The sequence below is a fragment of the Podarcis bocagei genome, assembly GCF_964188305.1.
Source record: "Podarcis bocagei genome assembly, chromosome: 3".
Lineage (NCBI taxonomy): Eukaryota > Metazoa > Chordata > Lepidosauria > Squamata > Lacertidae > Podarcis > Podarcis bocagei.
Genome location: NC_138127.1, coordinates 88010382 through 88024499, shown reverse-complemented (window position 1 = coordinate 88024499; position 14118 = coordinate 88010382). Strand labels below are relative to the sequence as shown.

The following is a 14118-nucleotide window of genomic DNA, read 5'->3' as shown; positions in this document are numbered from 1 at the left end:
TGGGGTTTAGTCTCGGGTACTGAGCTGTAGAACCTCATTTTAACTTAAGTCCATGAGTTTGACTAACCCTGGATCCAAGCTTATCTAAAATGTGACTGTAAGAGAATAAGGAACAACAAAGGCTTTGAGTTCTTGCTTTCATAATTTTATGTTTTGAACCGCCCTGAGATCTGCAGATGAAGGGTGGTATTATATCATCATCATCATCTCACTTATCCAGCAAGGCCCATCTGCACACTGGGACAAGCTGCCCTGTGTAGATTCTCCTTCTGGATGAGACCCTGCATGCACCCAAGAATGCTGAATAGGGATATAAAGTCCACATCCAGCTGTGCTTGAGAGCACCTGGATGAAGCCCATTGACTAGCAACACATCTATGTATGCGCAGTGTTCTCCTGCTGAGTTTGGAGAGTGCTATGGTAAATTTCATTTGCAGCTTTAAAAAAAGCTTGACTTAAAATACTCCAAGCAGAAGTGACAGGAACAAGAGAGCTCGGTGCAGACAATAAACCAAAAGGATCTTTGGTGTAACTGCACTTTATTCACAGGGATTTGTTTTGCCCTAATGACTCCCAAAATGATGCTAATGAGAATCCTTAACACCATGGCTACGGAGCTCTCTATTTAACCCATGCTGTGGCAGTTCATGTGAAAAAGCAAATGAAACATTCACATGAACTGACACAGTATAAAGCAAGTGGCTATAATAAATTGGCTTCCTTCCTCTCTCCCAGGGCTTAGGCAAATGGATCACATTGTTGTTTGGAGTTCTATTATCGCTGCTGCTCCATCAACTGCATGATGTTCTCCCATGCTCAAAAATCCCAGCGAGGTGATTCAGTGGTCACTTGCGCGGGCTTAATTAAATGGGGCTCTATCTGTGCAAGTGGCCACTCTTTTTGGTCTTCTACATATTTGCTCTTACAAGGGACGCAGAGCAAAAATTTATCCATAAAGAATGGAAACATGGTCGGTCACATACCTTACTTTACAGAAAACAGTCTTCTACTGCACTTGAAGGAATCCTTTGTATGAAGGGCAGTCTCGGAGGACAGTCCTCTGTTTGAAACTGACTGGCCCATGTCTGGTTTAAAGATAAGGAACCATAAAAAGTGATATCTCAGGCCCTGAAGTTGCCCATCTACACTTAGCATTTGAGCAGCAGACTGCGTAGGCACACAGATCTCTGGTTCAATATTCCCCATTTTGGAGAGAGATATTTCTAATGACATTTGTTTCCAAAAATAACATCTATACATTAAAAATATTATATGCACGCTGTTGCTCTCTTTCTCTCTCCCTCCTTGTCGGCAGTGCCAAGAGTTTCTGAAGTTTATAAGGCAGGCATAGGCAAACCCAGCCCTCCAGATGTTTTGGGACTACAACTCCTGTCACCCCTAGCTAACAGGGACCAGTGGCCAGGGATGATGGGAGTTGTAGTCCCAAAACATCTGGAGGGCCGAGTTTGCCTGTGCCTGTTCTAAGGGCATCTTGACATACTCAAGGCAGGGGGAAATAACCTCACTCCTAAGGCTTGAAAACACATTGGTGGTTCCATGGGAAGACGGTTCAGGAGTGGTGCACCATGACTGAACTTGCAGCACACATCTGCACCCTGAACATACCCAACAATTTCATCCTGACGCCTCAGTGTTCTCGAGGTGGGGAAGAGCTCTGTTTGTAAATTATCTGAACTGAATGCATTAGGAGGCAGGATCATGTATCCCTTCAACAATTCCTGAATTTTCAGGGTTCCAATTTGTGTGAAGAGGATTCTTCATGCAGTTGTATACCCAGTGACATTTTAGATTACACTGAAAGTACACAATTTCATTCCCTTCCATCTATTAATTCATATAACAACTGAAAAGGCCTTATTGTTTTTTCCATCTAGCAAACATTCTGCCAATCATGATGCTGAAGTTTTTTTAAAAGCAGTAGACCTAGTCCTGAAGACCTCTAATGGAAAACATATGTAAATATTTTCCCTACCTTCTCCCACTGCAAATACAGAGCTGTAGTTGTGAAAGACAGAAGCACGCTTTCATTGAGTAAGCTTAATATTTTATTTTTATTTATACCCCACTGTAAATAATCTCCTCCTCATCATTACGTTAGCAAAACAGGACCCTTTCAAACATGCGTGAAATAAAATCTATTGTGCATTTGCTGAAGCTATGGGAACACAGTGTGGTATTGTAAACACCAGTTGGTCATCTCCCTAGAAAATCTACTCTTGGTTATCGTCAAGAACATTTGTGTTATATTTTTTAAAAAACAGGATAATTTGTGAGGGCCTTGTCAGGCATTTGAAACCCATGCTTTTGTCTGGTTCTGACTTGCTATTTTCAAGTTGAAGAGCAATTGGGGAAACACCTACTCTGGTTCCCACCGTGTTTCAAAGGTGATAAAATCTTAACCAGAAAAAGAAAAAGGGAGAGACCCTAATCTTTGCTATTCCTTGAGGCTTTCAGTATTATGAAACTGAAGCCTATTTTCCCTCATCTGAGTATCTTCCTGAACCTGCTTGTCGGCCTAACTTTGGCTCCTGTCTGTGACCTTTTTCTTTCCACCCTTTTCTTCTGTGTGGTGTCTGAAGGACCTTTTGTTCTTCTGTCAAATATTTCTCCTCAAACTTTTTAAAAAAGTATTCCCCCTCCATACCTCATGGTGCCTTCTCACTGATTATGAATCACACCTTTGCACTTGGATTTCTTTTGAGTGATACTAAAAGGCAGCCAACAATCCCCCCATTTGTCTCTGAACAGAATTTTTCTGAGATGTGAAGAAAAAAACCACCCATATGTCAAATATGATTAACTGCTTTTTCACAACAATTCCAATAAAAACAGACATTGTACAGGGACCAAATCCTCTTGGTTCCAGTATTCTGAACACTGAGAGTAAGGAGAGAGGGTCATAGATGGATCCTGTACGCCTTAAGTTTTATTTATTTAATGCATTGCATTTTAAAAACATTCTTCAACTCCAAGACCCCCAGAATTTAAAATAAAATATGGCATATAATCACGAAACCATCGGCTGAGCAGTAAAGAGCAGTAAATAGTTCAACAGGGAACAACCAGCAGCCAGCTCAGTAATCTCCAAAGGACTGAAGAAGAAATAATAATAATAATAATAATAATAATAATAATAATAATAATAATAATAATAGAAATCTTCATTGCTATCTGGACAACAATACCATGAGGGGACAATTGTATCTCTACTGGGAAGAACTCCACAACTCGGGTACCATAGTGGTGTTTTTGATGGCACCCTTATTTTTAAAAGGTAAAATACTGTTTTTAAAAAGCTGAATAGTGCAGCATGACTTGGCAAAAGAGAAACTTTGGGGAGTGCAGAAAAGCAGTTTTTAATGCTTGGAAAATGAAATAAAGCCAAAGGGGAAAAGATTGTATCTCCAAGTTGGCCCAATTTAAAAACTGTGGAAGGTTGTAAAACTGCAAACAACCACTCAAGTTCTTAGTCACTGATTATTGTACTGAAATAAGTCTGCTGCTAACTGTATCTAGCCATGCATCTGTAAGAATACTGCCAGTGCAAGAACAGGATAGATTTTTAAAAGAGATTTGACAATCAATTGAAACTAAGGCTACCCACAGAGTTTCTCCGATCAGAATTACTGTAGCAAGGTTACAGGCATCTTCCAGCTGAAGCATGGCCCTGTCCGAACTTGGCTCCGGGATCCCTTCATCACTGCAGGCAAGAAAACAACCTATTAAGAAGGGGAATGTAGTAAACATTTTGGGGGACCTCTCACCTTGAGAGAAGCCTCCCCCCCCATGACTTACCTCAAGGGCTGGCCCTACCATTAGACAGAGTGAGATGGCTGCAGTGGGGAGGAGTTGTAAGACAGAGCAGAGTGTGCCATATAGCCTAGGGTTGCCATATGTCTGAAAATTTCCAGGATTCGGCTGTCAGAAACAGTGTCTGGGCAGAAATTGCTCTAAGTGCAGGTTTTGGTGAATTTCCTTAAAAATAACTCAAAAAATGTCTCTCAACAACTTTGCCCCCCAAAAGCTCCAATACAGCCTGCCCTGTGTCCCCTAAACTAGTGCAGTGACATAGTCTCCAACTGCCCCAAAATGCCGGGAACATCACGAAAACCCTTAAGCCATCATGGCTTCCCAAGCAGAGTCTTGAATTCCCATCTTTGTTAAGGCATGGTAACCGGAAATGGCTGCACACTGGTAGAAGCAGGGAGAGGAGACTGCGGGAAGAGTCTTGTGCTGGGTCTGAGAGAGGGAGCCAGGCAGGCAGGCTGATGGGCTGGCCGACCTGTGGCATAGCCATATCTGTATACATTTCCTTTTTTTAAAAGGAAAATTCCCTTATTCCGAATAGGATTCCTCGCAAGAAAAGGGAAAAGTTGACAGCTATGGGCATAGCAGCAGGAGGAGTAGCAGGAAGAGGAGGAGAAGGAAGAGGGAATTAGGCAACAGGGTTACCATTCCCACCATGGGAGGCTGCAACTCTCCAGTTTGGCAGGCCCCCAGCCAGTTGGTTGTGCCAAATAAGAACAAGGAGGAGAAAATAAGCCAAGTCAAGCTTCAAGAGAAGGTGGTGGCTGGAGAAGCAGGCCCTAGGGGTGGTGGGGAAGGGTGTAGCTGGCAGGGTGCAGACAGCTCTGTGGGGGACTGGAGTTTGAAGGGTGGTGGGGCAAGGAGATTATGGGGGTCAAGGGTGGGCGCTGGAGCTAGCTGGACTTCGGCAGGGGGGCTTGTCCGTATCATAAACACTTTAATAAATATCTTAAAATATATATATTTTTTAAGCCCTCACCCCCCCCAACAGTGATACTGATCTAGAATAGAATGGCCCTGTTTTCATCTGAGGAATATTGGGGGGTATGCAGTGATGAAGTGCAGTGCAGTGATGAAGTAAGAGTCAATGGTGAGTCTGGTTGGCTTTTGCATGTGGAATGGAGGTAGAGGGCGCCATCTTGAATTCAGAAAATGTTCTGAATTGGTTTTGCTCACCTTATGAACAATAGAAAGGAAAAGGCATTCTCACTATAAGGTTAGGAATGACTGTGTCATCAGCAGCAAAGGGGCCAATTCTCTCCCTCCTCTTCGCATGTTTGAAAGCTCGAGCTGTAAATGGCAAACACATTTCAGACGTTGTCCTCATTTGGTAGACATCTCTCTGCTCTACTATAAACAGTAGATCAAAACTAGTTTCTGTTACAGAGCTTTGTGTACTTCATCAGTAATGCATCTTTATACCGCAGTCCTGTCCTGTTTACATTTAAATGTACAGCAGAACGCTGCAATTTAATTCTATTTAATTGTCATTCTCTAAAAAATAAAGGGGGGGGGGAACGATGCAAGAAATCGGAGCAAATCTTGTTATCCACCAAGATAACGTTACTTGGATAACAGATGTCAAATGGATCTGAAGAGAAATCAAAATAGCTACCGACAATACTTCAATTTTTTTACTTGTCATATGGAGAATAAATCAGGGAACAATAAATTATGCAATGTCTTGAAGGCAGCTCTCTAAATGTCTCTTGACTCTAAATGCTAGGTATTAGGTTTGGAAGTAAATGTGATTTATGGTACTGTTGTTGATATGCAGTCAGGGACCTAACCGCCGGGCCTTGCCGTCTCTGCTTCAGTCAAAGCTGACTCTTTGAAGTCCAGAGTAGTTTGTGCCCACACTTTCCCTTTTCCTCACGCAAAAAGACACCTCTGCATTTAAAGTGGTCACAGGAGTGTTTTGCTCCAGAGTCCGCGGCACAGTGTGCAAGTTGTGTTCTGTTTGGAAGTCGCAGCCAGTGGAAAATGCTGTGGCTTCTTTGCTAAGTACCCATGCATACTGTGACCCCATTCAGTCAGTAATCTGAGAACGTACACTGATCCTTCTGTGTCGAGCTTCCTCCTTGGGGCCTGATCCAAAGATTATAGTACCGTGTGGTTGCAAAACATATTGAGGCACCCTTGTGATGAACCAGAAACAATTTATCAGCATGCTAGCCTTTTATAAGGTTGCATCCAATGTTGCAGAAAGCGGGGCTCCATTTGTCCATGTTCCTCTCCTCTTGTAGTATCCCCTCCAGATCTGATCTGGAGGGTCTCTCAACCTTCTGGAGCAGATTTCTGACAATTGGGCATGTTTGCAGGGGCTGGAGGGAACTGGAAGGCCATCCACATCTGGAGGACACCAGTTGGGTGCATGAAAATATTTTTAAAAAACCAAGTACAGATTGGAAATTCCTGGAGAAGTTAACCTTTCTCTCCAGCTGTGTGAACAGCAGAACAACCACTAAGACTCCCCAGTACTTGTTTAGGACCTTGTTTCCAATTGTCCTTTTTGCATCTGGTCCAGCCCACCACTGGTGTGTGGGCCCTGGAAAGTCATTCATGCAGAAATTTTGTCCTTGGGCTAAAAATATTTCTCCATCCTTGATGTAGACCATAAGAAGGCAGATGGACCAATGGATTGGTTCAGTGTAAAGCAGCTTTGGGCATCTCTATTGTCAGAAAAGAGGAGGGGGGAATTGCATAACCTAACAGCAAGCAGCAAATATGAGAATCATATGCAACAATTTTTATTGTCCTGGTATAAGCCATTTGGACAATAATACACCATTTGTTCTTACTTATGTCAGGGCCCATTTGGTTGGCAGCCGCCTCGCTATGGCCTTAGTTGCCTATTTGTCAACATTTGGCTTAAGAAATAGCTAAGAACGCAAAGGGAGCTATAAAAACTATTGTTTAAGGCCTGCCATATTTGGGCGCATCGCCATTTTATCATATAAAATGCAAGTCAGAGTTAATAATTCCCCTCGTTTTCTGTGATTAAAAATAAAATAAAATCCATAAATGATTTGGACTCACAGAACAATGGAATGAATGCAGAGAAGCTAGGCTAGGCGTACCTCCAAGCTCTTAGCTAAAAGGATGAACACATGTACAGATGACCCTCTTATAAGCATTCAGTGAATGTGTGAAGACAATGGGAATGTGTCCGCAAGCCATTCTGCCTGGCCACACGTTTAGTGTGGCCTGATCCAAGTGAACAGGAACCCTGAGTGGGTGTGGAAGTGGGAATGAGCAATAAACTCAAACATCCTCTCCTATTCATCTCCTTCCCTCCTTTTCTCATGTGCCCAATAAACTTCCTGGTTTGTTAATAAAGCACAGTTTCGCCCTGACTTTGAAACATTTTGACAAACTGACTTCAGCTCCATACAAACCAGGATTACAAACTGGGATCAAATCATGGGAAGCCTTCTTTGATGTCAAGCATGTGGGAAGAGGAGGACATGAGTGTTTGACCTTGTGTGTTCACACACTGTTGAACTGACAACATTCAGTCAGAACCCCGTGTGAGGAATGGGAGTGGCAGTAGGTGTGTCTGGAAGGTAAGCAGAGTGGAATGAAAGTGGGAGGCAGAGGAAGGGCAGTGAAGACATGGACATTGGGACCTGTGGGAGAATGAAAGAGTCATGTTCCAGGCTGTAGGTCCCAACAGAGAGAGATGGAACAGAGTGGAAAGATCTGAGATTATATTTAATTTCTTTTTAAAGTCTAAAGTATGGTGTTTCTTGCTTTGGGGCTACTATTCTGTGAACCGCCCTGAGATGTTATATAAATTCAAGAAATAATAAGAATAATAATTTTAACTCATATGTGAATTTATGCAAAATTTATTGGCTCATTGACTGACGCTCATATAGTTAATCAACTATTTATTTTAATCTGGTGACAGCTTTACAAATCACACAACTGCAAATGAAACGAATAATGGGTTGCAGCCAATGTTCGTCATACTCAGACCTTTTGAACTTATTGCCCATGGCAACTTAAGTTCATTCATTTCAGCTGGTCCACTCTCAATAAAATTTAAAGGAATACAACCCAATATTGTTTTGGGCTAGTTAGGAAATAGTTATGGAATTTATTTTTTTAAAAGGTAAAGAACCCCTGACAGTTAAGTCCAGCCACATACGACTCTGGGGTTGCAGTACTCATCTCACTTTACAGGCCGAGGGAGCCGGCGTTTGTTCACAGACAGTGGCCACATGACCCGGAAGCTGTGTGTGGACAAACGCCGGCTCCCTTCTCCAGTAAAGCGAGATAAGTGCTGCAACCCCAGAGTCGTCCGCAACTGGATCTAACAGTCAGGGGTCCCTTTACCTTTATACTGAGCATAAATGTAGGCATATTCTTTTCTGAGTTTTGTATCTGGTTGAAGTTTTAAATAAAGACAGAGGAAATTGGGGTTTTATTTATTTATTTATTTATCTAGACTAGCATAAAAAAAATCCTGCCATGACAAAATAGCGTTCATTTCCTATAGAATTTGCAATGGTTGCTGTCTTAACTGTGACTAATATTCATTGGTCTCAGTAGACATAATCTGTATGATTGCATTTGAAAAGCATTCTTTTGCAAAGGGAATAAAACAAAAACAACCCACTCCCAAAAGCCTATCAGAATTCAGTTTGCTAGGACAAGGAACCTTTAAAAATAAGAATAAAAAAATGTATCTAATCAGATGCAATCGCTGCATTAAAATGAAGAATTCCACGCCACTCCAAGTTCCAAAGACCCCTTGCTTTAACCCTGCTGAAATATAGGCCGCTGGTGGTAGGTCGTATTGTTCCACAGCAAACCTTACAGGCTCATTCCAGCGAACATCAGCTTCCAATTAAAAAAAGGAAAGAAAAAAACCCCAGACTGCATCCTATCCATCAACAGATTCATCCCTTCTGCTTTGGGGCAACCTGTCTTCCTTGTAAACAAGCTTTCAAAGATCTAGTGAAGACAGACAAATGTCCAAACAGAGATAACAGAAACCAATGTGCCTTAGTTGTTTCTCTTGTAGTCTCGGGAATCCATTTTGGCAGGGGACCTGTAAGCATTTGTCTGAATGAATAAAGCTGCCATGGAGCCATTTTCTTTCCACAGAACTTACTAAGTACCCCTCTCCTCATTAGTTACCCATTGTTTCTCTTTCTCTGCACCCAACATGCCACAGTAAGCCTTTTTGATCATTGGGGGGGCGGGGGGAGAGAGTTGGAGATATTTCGTAACCAAGGTACCAGGCTTTGGAACAATACAGAACCAACAGGCTGTCAAAAACAATGTTTGCTGTTTGGCCCAGGTTTTGCAAATACCATTAAGCTGAGTTATTGGTTTGTGTGTCCTTACCGCCTGTTGCCCCCCACCCCCAGCACCCTCCCCCAACGTGCCTAGCTGTCAACAATAATGCTAGATGGCACTTTTCTTGTTACGGCTTCCTTGTGAATTGCATTTGCTTTCTGAAAGGATCAGCAGCCATTTTGTTTCAAGCAAAATGGAACCAATGTCCATTATTGTTGTTTAGTCATGTCTGACTCTTTGTGACCCCATGGACCAGAGCACGCCAGGCACTTCTGTCTTCCACTGCCTTCCGCAGTTTGGTCAAACTCATGCTGGTCGCTTCAAGAACACTGTCCAACCATCTCGTCCTCTGGCCAAAGCTCCTGCAGCCAATGGGAAGCCCTGGAAGCCCCGTTGGATGTTTGGCTTCCAAAAGTAGTTTGCAAACTGGAACGCTCAGAATGCCTTTGGCCTACATATAAGCCCAGAGACAGGAGAAGAAAATACCAGGGAGGGACAGTTTGAGGCATGGACTTTTGTCTTGCACCTTCTTCAGAAAAGAAAAATAAATGGGGACATTTTACTGCTACATTTTGGGGAAATTATGGGTGTGACCTGAGAGAGGTGATTTGGTGTGTGCTTATGTTTGTTTGGGGGGTGTTCTGCATGCATTTTTTAGACTGCCTGTCTCTTTTTTTGCTTCCCCACCCCCACCCCCCGGTGTCTGTCTTTTCCGAGGATGACTCCTCTTTGTGGTGTTTTTTATGGTGGGTAGCCTGACGTTTTTGTTTTATGGAGGTATATTGCCTATAGTGTTTGTTGTTGCTGCTGCATGCGTTTATGAGCATCACCACTTCTACTGCTGGGCATTTTCTGGTGCCCTCCAACATTCAGATTTCTAGATGTGTTCCAAGGGCCAAAAAGGTTGGGGACACCTGCAACGTTGAAGGTGGCTTTCGCAGTAATTGCACAGAGAAGGCTCTGTTTGCCATCACTTAAGGAGTGTGTAACGTTTGCGTACTCCAAATCGGGGTATACAATTTACTTTACCTTAAATATAGCGTTTTCACAGAAACCCTGCATTCTCTAGAAACTCTATCCATCTAAATTGCTGTATTTAGTGTGGCTAAATAAGTCCAGGCCAAATTTAGTGCCTGTCCACAAACAGACCCTGCCAGCTGAATTGTAAGGGTCATTTTGGAAGGTAGTAATGACTAGTGGCATTTCATCTGGGAAACTAAATAGATTTTAGAAAACACCTGGGAAACATTGAATATGAAGCTTTAGATCTGTCAGGAAAGTTGACTTTGGATTTATGCGGGACTTTTCCTTTCAGCAAGACTTACAACCCAGATGATCTCTAGGAGGAAAACTTTCCTGTCAACTTCTGTGAGACCCCTGAGCAAACCTCTTTCAGATTTGGCTGTAAGACTCTACAGTTGCTCACTTGGTACTATTGTTATTATTATGTTTATATCCCACTTTTCCTCCAAGGAGCTCAAGTTGGTTCTCCCCAGGACATCCCATTTCCCCCCGCGACAGCATGGTGGCCGCAATCTCACACAGGACCCCAAAATACACGTTTTTGGGTGCCGTAAGAACACGCCCCCCCAAGCATGTCTTTGAAGCTCTGTGATTTTCTGCAGATCATGTGACTCACATGAGAGCACCGACAGGAAGAAATGTGTCCTGTTTTTGGGACTCAACATGTTGGAGGGTCAGGTATTTCAAACAATGTTTATTCAGGTTGTGTTTGTGCTTGTCGTACCTCTGGTTTTCAAACAGCTTATTTCTCAAGCGTTTTGGCTCCCAAACGCCACAAACCCAGAAGTGAGTGTTCCAGTTTGCAAAGTACTTTTGGAAGCCAAGCGTCCAACAGGGCTTCTGTGGCTTCCCATTGGCTGTAGGAGCTTCCTGCAGCCAATCAGAAGCCACACTTTGGTTATCGAACATTTTGGAAGTCGAACGGACTTCTGGAACGGATTCCGTTCAACTTCCAAGGTATGAGTGTAGCTCCTTTTAGACCTTCCAATCAGGGTAGAAAAAACATGCATCAAGTAGGGAATAGGATTGCAGCAGCAAGTTGAAACGCAACATAAAAAATGCCCTGCTGGATCAGACCAATGGCCCACCTAGTCCAGCATCGTGTTCTCACAGTGGCCAACCAGATGCCTGCAAGAAGCCCAGAAGCAAGACTTAACTGCACTTGCACTCTCTACACTCATCTCCTTATAATGTTGCCCCAAAAAACCTCCACATGCCCATCTCAGTGTCAGAAAAGAAGCTTTGCATATATACCTTTATGATCATTGCCTGTTCTGGTGTTCAGATGAACACGTGTAGGGCGTGATCCTGCCCCCTCATGGATAGCTACTACCTGAATGACAATCACAGCCATTTTGAGATGTTCATTAGGGTGATGCTCATTCCATGAACACATAGGTTGTGAGGGGAGCCTGCAGCTGCAATAACACTCCCAGGTGCATTTGTCAAATGTGGGAATGAAAGTCTGCAAAGGGCACATAGAATGATCAAATTGTAGTGTTGGAAGGGACCACAGGGATCAGCGAGTCCAATCCCCTGCAATGCAGGAATCTTTTGCCCAAACTGGGGCTCAAACCCATGACCTTAAGATTTAGAGTTTCATGCTCTATGGCAAGGGTGGCCAACTCCCAAGGGACTGTGATCTACTCACAAAGACTTGCAGTGATCTACCCCCCTTTTTTGGGTTCAGGTCAAAGTTGTTGAGCTTTTTTAGGGAAGAGGTAGGAGGGTGAAGAGCGAAAATGCTGAGCTTCTTTGGGGGGAGCCAGTGATCTACCAGTGATCTACCAGACACCCAGTGATCTACCGGTAGATCTACCTGTTGGACATGCCTGCTACGGGAATGGAAATTTTAAAAATGCACAATACAGAGTCACTGATGTCCAAGCTCCCACATCACAGATAAACATATTGGATAGAATCCTACTGATGCCCCTGCATTCACAGAAGGTCTTTTGGTCCAACAGGGTCGCTCACTAATGGAAAAGGATGGGAATAAGACCATTGATACATCTGCACAGACAGGCAGTGACTGTCTAGAACTGCAGAGGTCTCTTCCTGCCCCACTTGGATATACCAGGGATTGATGCTCTACCACCGAGCTATGGCCTACCCCCTCTAGGAGCATCTCCTGAGCGGGGTTCTAGCCCCAGGAACTCTGGATCCAACCAAAAGCATTTTTATGGGATTGAGAAAGGCAGGCAGGTGGGGGCCAGAGAGATGAGCTGGCTCATCAAGAGTCTCAGCGTACTGGCTGCCCTCCTGGATATTGGATGTGAAAGCACCAAACGTTGGGCTGGCTGCCAGTCTTCAATGCTGGGTCTTCATCTATACTCAAGTTGTATGTTTCTAAATAAACACCAATATTTAAAAATACCAATAAACTTTCACTGGCTATCTTCTAAAGGAAATTGAGCCTGGGTAAGATCACCGAAACCTCTCACCTTTTGGAGAGAGGTTAACACTGTAATTAAAAGCTTGGCTCCCAAATGATTCCCAAAGTTAAAAGCTGATGTCCCAAACTAAAATTACCATGCTATTACTTTTAAGAGAAAAAAGTGTTATGTGAACATACCAATCATACTTCCACTTACCCAGCAATTTACTATTTTCCAGTGCTTGAGGTTCCTGACCACTTGCGATTGTAAATGTGACATTTATTATAGTAATTGCATCAATATATCATGGGATGATTTCTGCACTCTGCATGCGCCGAGAGTGTTTTCATTGATTTTGCCCCCATCAATTGTTTGGATGAAACAGGGGGATTTGTTTTGATTTTAAATTGCTTGATTGTTTGCACAGCTCGGCTTAATTAGCGTCTGCACAGCCATCGCAGAGTGCCGCATGTGGTGTTCTAGCATGATTAAATGAATATTAAACTGCCTTACAGGAATGTGAGGAGGCTACAGGGCATAAGGATGGAATTCAAAAAGGATTCTCTGAAAGGCTGAGTTGTGCAGCTTGCTATGATACTATGCCAAAGGAAAAACTCGAGAAAGGAAAGAGCAGTTCCTGGTAATGTAGTGCTTTGAAATCAGCTGCTGAGCGCTCTTCAAATACCTGGTGTTGCTGCTGTTTACAAAAGGCGTTCCTAATAAAGGCACCTACCTGCTAAACTTATAGATATTGTCTGATAGTTTTAGGAAATGATTGCTGGCACCTCCCTAGTGCATGCTTGGTTTGTGAAATGACAAATTTATTGAGCGAATTGAAAACATTACTTTCGGCTTCTTCTGCTACAGTAGATGGCCATTCGCATATGTAACGTTGAGTGTTAGTTATTCTCTCATTAATTTACATGGCGGTGGCTGAGAGTTGTGACATTGCTAATGTCTGGGAATGTCAATGTGGCACTCCTGAGCTCGTCCTCTGCTGCCTGTGCAGCCTCCCCTCACATTCATTGTCCTCTTAGTCATGAGGTGATGAGGGCGGTTATCTTTTCCTCCCTTGAAAAGTACAGACCCTCCCAAGTGTCCCTGTTTTCCAGGGACATCCTTGATTTAGAGATGCCATCCCGTTTTCTGATTTGGTCTCAGAATGTCACAGGATGTCCCTATTTTCATTGGAGAAATGTTGGAGGGTATCCAACCTCGAAGCCGTCTGAAAGCAATCCTGTATAGGGAAGGTTTTTTTAAAAAAATGTTTAATGTTTTATTATGTTTTTATGTACGCTCGAAGCTGCTCAGAGTGGCTGAGGCAACTCAGTGAGATGTGTGGGATATAAATAGTAAAATTATCATTATGGAATGGGACGTCCCTGTTTTCATCGCAGAAATGTTGGAGGGTATGAAAGTACATAGAGCTGAAGGAGGAAGTTGGAAGAGTGGCACACTTCCCTAGTTTTCAGCTCTGTGTACTTTTCAAGGCACAGATTAATTATGCTGGACTCAACTTTTGCCCCATTCCCTGAGGAAATGTGTGTGTGTGTGTGCTTTCTCTCCCTCTGCCTCCCAG

At 43.2% G+C, this 14118-nt stretch overlaps 1 long non-coding RNA gene across 2 annotated transcripts in view; it reads right to left on the bottom strand.

The window, feature by feature from the left end:
• Nucleotides 1–2090: 2090 nt before the first annotated feature.
• The window catches only part of LOC308582728, a 29315-nt gene continuing 17287 nt past the window's right edge, over nucleotides 2091–14118 (bottom strand). For both annotated transcript variants that reach the window (XR_014005813.1, XR_014005814.1), the window contains exons 3-4: nucleotides 5039–5118; nucleotides 2091–3113 (exon numbers count right to left, since the gene is read on the bottom strand). This is a non-coding gene — a long non-coding RNA (uncharacterized lncRNA). The remainder of the gene's footprint in view (nucleotides 3114–5038; nucleotides 5119–14118) is intronic.